We start from the raw sequence: 8,860 nt of genomic DNA, 5'->3' as shown, positions 1-8,860 counted from the left end.
ATAAACATCGAACATAATATATATATATATATATATATCATACCGTAGCTTTTTAGCAGCCACCGCAGGTAGTCAGATCTGATGTGAACGCAACTTTTAGTTGTATTTGTTTAAGAAAACTGGCAAAATACAATTTTGTTAAACAAAAAAAACTGCGATGTGCCACCTCACTGCTGCCCCAAACATAACTTAAGTCTCACCTAAATAAGACTTGATTAAACTTAAGTCCTAATTAGGTCTAACCTATATTACATATAATTAACTTATTAAGTTTCACCTAAATTAGACTTAATTAACATTTAAACCCTAATTAGGTATAACCTGCATTAGACCTAATTAACTTATTAAGTCTCGATTAAATTAAACTTAATTAACCTTTAAAACCTAATTAGGTCGAACCTATATTAGACATAATTAAAATATTAACTCTCACCTAAATTAGACTTAATTAACATTTAAACCCTTATTAGGTCTAACCTACAGTACACCTAATTAACATATTAAGTCTCACCTAAATTATACTTAATTAACCTTGAAACCTTAATTAGGTCTAACCTACATTAGACCTAATTAGTCTATTAAGTCTCACATAATTTCAACTTAATTAATCTTTAAACCCTAACTAGGTTTAAGCAACATTATACGTAATTAATCTATTAAGTTTCACTTAAACTCGACTTAATTAATCTTTAAACCCTAATTAGGTCTAACATAGGCCTAATTAACATATTAAGTCTCACCTAAATTGGACTTAATTAACCTTTAAACCCTAGTTTGGATTAACCTACATAACACCTAATTAACCTACTAAGTCTCACCTAAATTAGGCTTAATCACCTTTTAAACCCGAACTAGGTCTAACCTACATTAGACCTAATTAATCTATTAAGTCTCACATAAACTAGACTTAAACCGCCTTTAAACCTAAATTAGGTCTAACCTACATTAGACCTAATTAACCTATTAAGTCTCGCCTAAATTAGACTTAATCAACCTTTAAACTTGAATTAGACCTAACTTAAATTAGACCTAATTGTCATATTAAGTCTCACTTAAATTAGAATTAATCCACCTTTAAATCCTAATTAGGCCTAACCTACATTAGATCTAATTATCCTATTAAGTCTCACTTAAATTAGACTTAATCGACCTTTAAATCTGAATTAGGCCTAACCTACATTAGGCATAATTAATCTATTAAATCTTACCTAAATTGGACTTAATTGGCATTGAAGTCCTAATTAGGTCTAACCTACATTAGACCTAATTAATCTATTAAGTCTTACTTAAATTACACTAAATTAACATTTAAACCCTAATTAGTTGTAACCCACATTAGACACAACTAATATATTAAGTCTTACTTAAATTAGACTTAATCAACATTTAACCCTAATTAGGTCAAACATACATTAGACATAATTAACCCATTAGGTCTTACCTAAATCAAACTTAATTAATCCTTAAAACTATTTAGATCCAACCTACATTAGAAGTGATTATCTTATTAAGTCTTATTTAAATTAGACTTAGTAAACTGTAAACCTAGGTTCAACTTCACTTGAACCTAACCCTAAATGTTGGGTCTAACCCAAGTAAACCTAGGTTCAACTTCACTTGAACCTAAATGTTGGGTCTAACCCATGTTAGACCCAACCCTAATCCTAAATTTCTAGGATTAATTAAAGTCCAACTTAACCTTAAATCCTTAGGGTTAACTCAAATTGAACATGAAATCAACCGACCCATCCAGACAACTCGACCGAACTCGGGTTAACCCAAATCAACCGACCCAACTTGGGTCCAACCCAAATCGACCCAACTTGAGACACAACCTTGAACCTTATAATAAGTTTAATTAATGATCTATTCAAGACTAAAACAACTTAAACATGAATAGTGATTCAAGTATAAATTATCTTGAACTTTAAACAAGTAGGATATAACTTAAAATTAATTTGAATCGGCCCAGTTTAATTTAAGTTGATTTCAAGTTAACGTGATTTGATAAAGGATCAACTCAATATTTTCTTGAGTTAATCTAGAGTCAAGTAGGTTTAGTTTAACTCTAATCAAACTAAACCAACCTGGATTAATCCTATTAAGGTTAAGATAAGGATTGAGAATAACCTGATGGACAGTTAATCTAATTTAATTAAATCTGATCACTTAGGGCCTCACTCTGGATCTGACAATCCAACTTAAACTAATTCAAAATCAATCTAAACCTAAATGACTAAAGGTTTGAGTGAAATAAACTTAGCCTCAACCAGGGATAATTTCGGTCAAAACTATCAAACTAGCAAACAAAAAATGACATAAAATTCACCTTAAAAGTCACTAAAACCTAAACTTTAACAAAAAATGCAACTTGATTTGAGAAGGTATTTTGGAGGAGACAACTTATGACTGTTAACAAAATATCTTTCAATCATTCGTGACTGATTAAACCACAAACTTAAATGATCTGAATGATAGAACCATGTGATCTTGATCGGGTCATCCATAACAAAAATAAAAATGACAAAACAAAATCAATTAATCGGCTAATAAGACGTAAACAACTTAATATTTGTTGGCATCAATTTTGATGTCACACGCGTGAGATGTCCATCTGAGCATATCGGGGTCATGCTTCATGCATGTGTTATTTCCTGTAGCTTTAAAAATTTGCTCGAGACCCTCCGACACATGTTGAGGGGCACGTAGCTGGGCTCGTTTTGCTGGACTTTGGCGTTCGCTTAAACGAAGATTGATTGACATTTTGTTCATCAGAGGACTCTTATCGGGTCAAAGAATATTACGTGTCGCGTCGTGCGCGAAATTATCTCGAATTGGCCCTATCGTCAGGAGAGCTTGTTTGGATGACCCTAGATGACGAAACGAACCACGAGAGTGCGTCCGGAATGTTAATTTCAACATAGGGGGCCGTTCATTTCGCTCAGCTTCGCGAGCGGGTCAAAAAAATATGAATTATCATTTTATACCCAATCATCGAAAAAGTTGTCCAGATGACCCTCAGATGACAAAACAGACCACACCAGTATGTCTGGAACGTCGATTTCATCAAAGAAGAACGTTCAGTTTGCTGCGATGAGGTGTTTGGAGAATAATAAGCGAAGTGTCACGGACAAATAGTCTCACATTGGCTAGGTGGAGCGAAGTGTCACGGACAAATAGTCTCACATTGACTAGGTGTAGGGCCGAAAAACAGTATTTAAGTCCTGGGCTGCCCACCTCTCTTAAGGGCTCTTTTGGGAGGTGACAAGTGGTATCAGAGCAGATTACTGTCTGTCAGATGTGTGGACTCTCCATGGTCCAGTGGGACCCTCGGTGGAGCCAAATGTATTCTAATTCTATTGTTATTTTTAATTTTTACATAAGATAATTAGGATGGCAAAGGGAGTGGATGTGGTGTTGGGAAGAAAATTAGAGAGTAACAGCTTTTTACTTTCTCCTAAGCTTTATTAATTTATTTAAATAAAAGGTTTAAAAACCAGAAGACTTTAAATAATAATAATGATAATAATGATAATAATAATAATAATAATAATATTATTATTATTATTATTATTATTATGAAAATAAAATATAGATATATTACTTTTTTAACTTACGAATGATGCAGCACATGATCCTCTCCCTCTCTTTTTTTTATCACCCATCACCCATCAACCATCAACCATCAACCATCAACCATCAACCATTGTTAAAAATAAAAAGTATATATATTCTCCTATCCTATCTTATATAACCCACGCGCCTCTTCACGCCTTTCCCAGGGAAAAAATAAAAAAAAATTGGATCGCGCCTCCCCTCTCGAGCCGCACGCAGTAGCCCCTTTCCCTGGTATTTCGTGAAGCCAATCTCCCAGGCGTGCGTGGAATATTATCGCGATGCATCTCCTCGCAGCCGCCCCTTTCCCTAGTATTTCGCGAAGCCACTCAGCCGGAGCTCCCCTCCTCGGTCGGTCTCCTTCTTCGCCGATGAAACCGACGTCCGCCGGAGTTCTCTGATCCGAACCGCCGAGCTCCTCTTCTTTCATCTTCTTGGCCAGCCGACCCTCTCGCACTCGTCGGCTTGCCTCACCGGCGTGACCCCTGACGTCGCCAGCCATCTGGAGTCCCTCTTCTCGTTGAGATCTCCGACCAAGCCTCCTCCCAGCAGCCAGACGCCTAACTGTATGGCCCCCTTCCTTCTCGGCTTGAAAAGCTCGGCTTCCTTTCTCCCTCACGGGCAAGCGTGCAAGCCGGTCAGAACTCGGCTGGAAGCCTTCTCGTCATCCTGTTTTTGCTCCTAGCAGCAAACAGAGATACACAAGTCCCATTTTTCTTCCCTGTTCTGGACTGCTCCTATCCGAAGCTTGGGAGGCAAAAAAAAAAAAAAAAAAAAAAAAAAAAAAGAAGTAGATACATGTTAAATCTTGCTCTAAATCCTCTATTATATGAGATGATTTTGATTCATAAATACAAAATGCTTTCATGATAATGCCTTGATTCAGTGGGATTTCAAAGCATTGATGCTTAAGCTAAATCAAAAATATTCTTCTATGGGTTTGTCCCACTTTGTTTGAGCAAACATGGATCTCTCTGACTTACATGCATAAAAAAAATGTAGGTTTAGATATGTAAACAAGCGTGGATCTTATAATATTTGAGTGCACTTGAGAAAATGTGCTAATGAGTTGTGTACCTTCTATTGTTGGGGGTTCAATGCAGATGAGTTCATAGCATTGAATCCTCATGCAAAAATTTTTATGATTCATTGTGAGATAAATTTGAGCATGTCTCGATCTGGGGAACTCTTCCCTTGAAGGTACGTATGTGTCGGTCCTATTTTCATATGATGCAATGTTTATTTTAGGTGTTTTGTATACCTCATGTGTTGGCTTTTTTGTTTGCGTGACTTGTTGTGAGATACGTCGGTTGCGCACTCTTGCCCTTACAACCTCTATTTTTCTTCTTCCTCCTTGCCTTCTTCTGTTTTCCTGTGCACGTTCTGCGAGGTACACTAATGCACGGACCAGACACTGGCGGCTCGACGCGTGGGCTCTCCTTCAGCATCAAGAAAACACATCTGCAACCGTCATGGTGGTGAAATCTTGTAAACTCCTAGCTGGCCCTATATTTTAATAGTGTCTAGGCGTGTGGGTTCGGTCGCCCACACGGGGTGCGTGCGCCGACGTGAACTGGCGCGTCAACGTACCTATGTGATTGATCGTCGAGTTCCTAGAATGAGCCTTTAGGTTATGAGTTTTCCTACGTGGTCAAACGCCCCTCGTAAAGCTGAGTGTCTTCCATTTGTTGTGAGCCTTAATCTATCCTGCAGGGTTGGAATATCAATTTCCCATGATTTTGACTCTCCTAATCTCTCTTGGAGGGATTAGTTGAGTTCGATCTCAGAGGACGGGAAAATCTTTGTAGCTAGTCCGTCCTATAAGATCGTTGATGTTCGTAGGGCGAAAAAAGCTTTGTAGCTAGTCTGCCCTACGAACGGTGGAGAGTTTTCTCTATGAGAAATCAGATGAAAAAACCCTCCATATTGTCACGCCAAAGCTAGAGGCGACGATGTCGTAGATTCAAGTGCGTTAGCCCTAAGTACCTATGCGAGGTCGTTAGGACTAGTTCGACGTGTTATCGAGCGGTTATGTTTCATTGCATGTGCATGAACCATTTGATGCATTTTGGTGTGTTAATCATATTGCATATCATATGCACGATCACTTGATCACTTTGGTTTGACCGGCCACCCCGACCCAGTCGACTGACCACTTTGGTTCAATCGGCCGCCCGACCTAGTCAACCTGCTACTTTGGCTCGACCGGCCACCACGGCCCGGTTGACCGATCACTCACATCATATTGCATGTTATTGCATGTTGTGCATGATCGTATTGCATGTTCGTCTGTTTGCATGTTGTACTCTATATGTGTTTGCATTTTGCATTTGCACTGTTGTGATTCTCCTCAGTGAGGATCACCACTCCCATCCTTGGGTCACAGTCTCCTTCGACATACCCTTTTGTTCGGGTCACTACCGTCACGGTATGCCCATCTCCGAGTCACCGCCTCCTCGACATACTTATCTTTTGGGTCGCTGCCGCTACTACATGCCTGCTCTTTTTGAGTCACTGTCGTTACGACATACTCATCATCACCACTTTAGCGCACTTATCATATGTTTGTTGCATATCCTGCATGTTTACATGTTGCTCGGTGAGTGCTTCTTGGGTAAGGTGTAATTCCTTTTTATAGGTATCCTTTTACTCGATGTAAACTCACGTATAGCCGGTGTCTGCTAGTTGCATGGCAGCCCGGGTCCCCGGGCAGGTGTAATTCCTCTTTATAAGTAACATGTTTTACCGGTACATCCCGTTCGTGTGTGTCATGTTACATGTAGCATTCTTGCATTCATTTGTATGGTGTGTGTTCGCTCTTTTGGGCGCCCGTTGTGATTACTTTGTACTTCGGTCTAACAGTCACAATGTGGGCTTTCTGCATGACTGTTTGTTTTGCCCATTCTTCGATGACTTGTCCTACTCGTTAGGAGAGTTATCCCGTGTTGGACTCGATGCCTTAACGAGCATTGCTTGTTGGGTTGATCTCGATGAGCAATGTGAGTAAAGTTATCATGATTGACACGAGTATGACTGTGCTAAAGATCTAATAGATCTAACTCGTGTCACCGCTTTTCGTGACACTCTTTAGATCCTTCAGATCAGTAGGATGGAGCCGGTATGGCGACCCCGTCAGAGTCATACTATACCCCAGACTTACCCCACACTTAGATACTAGGTTGACACACTTTTCGTTAGATGATGTGTTAGGCTAGGTTAGGCTAGGATTTAGGGTGCTAGGTGCTAGGTAGTCTTTTTGATGTCTGACTATTATTCTTTGTTGGATTTGTTGCCTTAGCCAGACATATATTCTTTTGTATTGTGCTTATGGTGTGACTGCATGCTGCATATGTATGGTAGTGTGTTAGAGCATTTTTTTTGCAGGGAGTCATGCCTATTTATGCACACACACGAGTACCGCTATGGGGGAGCATGTGATGATTTCTGACTCTTTTGCTTGTAGGTGCTATTTAGCTCACCCACTTTTAAGACATAACTCATGATACATTATTTGCATGTGAGTTTTTCCGTTAACACTTGTTTTCATGCAGGATTAAGTCTTTTATTTTCCCATGTACTTTTAGAGTCTAGGAGAGTCCTGTAGCAGAAATAAGATATGGGCACGTGTTCCTAGGCGTTCGGCGCGGGAAGCACGTGGAGGGACCAGGAGTAGATGCTCGTGCCCCGTATCGTAATTTTGCATTTTATATTGATGTATAAAATTAGGGTCGGGCATGTATATGCGAAGTCTAGCCGCCTTTTTCTTTTCTAGGATATGTTGTCGACCCTGCGACACTGACCTGTTTATTATTTTGATTTGGTTTGTTTTGTCTTTTGCATCATGTTGCGTGTCTGTAATTGCATGTGTTTTCTTTGTTTCTTTTTGTGGTTTATCTGGAATTTCAAGATGAAATATAGGTTCTTTAGAACTTAACTTCCTAATCTTTTACAAATTAATAAATAAAATATTTAAGATAATTAAAATTTAGGATTAAAATACTCAAGATTTAAACATTGCAATTTTACTTTCCTGCATACATTAATAGAGTCTCCACAATATTTAGGACCGCTCTAGATAACTGCATTCACATTTGCTTGTCCCAAGGAGGAGTCCTCATACTTCTCCAATCTGATTGGACCAACATACATTCATATAGGTGTTTGTTTAGTGTGTCTAGGGTGTTAGAGGGCTCCCGACCCAAACGGGGTATAAGCCTTTTGTTTGGAGTGTTTCCAGCTTTGTAGCTGAACCTTCACTTCTTCTTCTTTCTTGAGGCATCATTGCCACCTCGGCAAGTATAAATCTCACCTCTTGGAACTCAAGCTTTTAGTCATAGCATAGACTTTCCTTCATTTGACCTTAGAGATACCGAGGCTCCCGTGGACGACGCAATTCCCGAATTGCTGATCGGGGATCTCAGGACGTGTTGGGCCGACTACCTTCACGACCAGGTAGACTTAGGGTCCTAGTAGTTGTGTATGACGGGTCTGTGGTACCTTGACTCAGTTTTATCTACCTTTTAGGATCACTCTACCTTCTTTTTTGTTAAGCCCCTTTGAGCCCTGTCGCTCATCGACTTCGTTGATATCACATTGACGACCCGTCACTGATGACCTATCACCCTTTTGAGATATGATGATTTGTCCTCTGCCCTTATGACCCGGACGTGCTTTGACGTGTTGGGATATCCCCGTCAAGATGATTTAGGTTATTTCGTAGGCCTCATGTGTCGATTAGCCGCTACCCATTTAGGATGTGAGAGATCCACTCTCTGCCCAGTGGTTTAGCGTGAGCTTTGAAGCATCGAGATTGTTCCCACACGGAATAATCTTCTTTTGATTGCCTATACCCCAAGTTTATGGTAATATGAAACGAAACTCATTTTATCAAGAGTATTATTAGATATCCCCCAAAATGTAATTAACCAGTAGGAACACGTTCTTCTGGGAGTGCTCTTGACCCCAGAACAAGTACATACACCTGACTCTCTGATTATGGGTAGTCTATGTAGATACTTCTTTCGCGGATATTGGCTTAAGGTGCCTCCGCCCGATCTTGTTTGAGCGGACATTCTTGACCTATCCTTGCGAGGTTTATCGCACGTAGACCCTCCACGTTCTACTTTTTCCCTTATTTGTCTCTTTGTCGTATGTCTCTTCTTATTCGGTTCCTCTCCTCTTCGAATCGTCTATAGGGAGGGAGATTTATTCGAACGGGGGAAGTATACGACGATCGACAAGCTGG

Source organism: Phalaenopsis equestris, unplaced genomic scaffold (genome assembly GCF_001263595.1).
Source record: "Phalaenopsis equestris unplaced genomic scaffold, ASM126359v1 Scaffold000074, whole genome shotgun sequence".
NCBI lineage: Eukaryota > Viridiplantae > Streptophyta > Magnoliopsida > Asparagales > Orchidaceae > Phalaenopsis > Phalaenopsis equestris.
The sequence above is the reverse complement of the archived record's forward strand: the minus strand, read 5'-3'. Positions refer to the sequence as shown.